This window comes from Pteropus vampyrus, unplaced genomic scaffold (genome assembly GCF_000151845.1).
Source record: "Pteropus vampyrus isolate Shadow unplaced genomic scaffold, Pvam_2.0 Scaffold231, whole genome shotgun sequence".
NCBI lineage: Eukaryota > Metazoa > Chordata > Mammalia > Chiroptera > Pteropodidae > Pteropus > Pteropus vampyrus.
In genome coordinates this window covers 1,053,503-1,054,591 of record NW_011889012.1, presented here as the reverse complement: position 1 = coordinate 1,054,591, position 1,089 = coordinate 1,053,503, and positions in this window count along the sequence as shown.

Below are 1,089 nucleotides of genomic sequence, written 5' to 3'. Positions count from 1 at the left end.
GAGTGGGGCGGGACTGGGGGTGGTGGGCTAGTCACACCCTGCATGGGGGAACCCATGCCTTCCCCTTGCTGCCACAGCTGTGGCCCCCGCCCCCCAGCCCAGGGTCCTGCCGGCGGACCGGCCTCTGGCCCTTTGCCCTTGGGCAGCGGTCCGAGGACGTCTGGGGGGAGGCTGGGCCGCCCAGCCCCTGGGATCAGACCCCAGCCCCACTTACAGGCTGTGGGGTGCAGGGAGCTTATTCCTCTGGGCCCATTTGGTGTAGCTCACACAAGGCTCACAGACCCCAAACCGGGGTTGGAGTGAGGGTCCGAGCGCAGGCCCAGGGCCAACAGCTGCCTGTCTCCTGCCAGCAACGCCGTTACCACAGAGACAGCATCGATACCACGGGCTGCAGAGCCCTGAGCCGAAGGTCGAGTTGCTCTGGTCGTCAACAACCTCTCAGACCCTCGGTCTCTTCCTTGTCTGTGACCAAAGACGAGCCCCACCTCGGGATTCTGAGAATGGAGAGAGACTGTGCTGGGCACAGAGTGGGTGCCCAGAACCGCGCAGCCAGCCCCTTGCTTGCAGCCGAGGCAGGAGGCCAGGCCGTGGCCAGCTTGGGCCCCAGGCCAACAGCCCAGTCCTGCTCTGCCCCTCCGGAGTCCGGGTCCCTGACAGAAACCCCCCGAGCCCTCTTTCAGCACAGTGGGTGTGAGATGGGCATGTGCTCGGCACATAGTAGGCCCTCAGCCCGATCTGCTGATGGGCACACAGCCCAGGAGCCCCGCTGGCCCGGTTTCTGAGGGGGCGCCTGTATCTCTACTGAGTCTGTTCAGTCACCGTCCCACGCAGGCTCACTGTGTGCCTACTGTGCACGGGCTCCATTAACCGCTGAGGGCCAGGTGCAGCTCTGAGCCATGTGGGGACTGGGGGGACTAATGGCCTCTTCCAGATCAGGCCCTGGGGCTGGGGATGAAATCATACTCCTTGCCGGGGGGTCCCCGGAGATGCCCACCCATCTCCCCAAACACAGAAAGGCAACCTGCCCAGGGTCACACAGCCCACTCCACTGTGGGGTGCTGGCTCTCCGCCTGCACGGCTGTCTCCAGC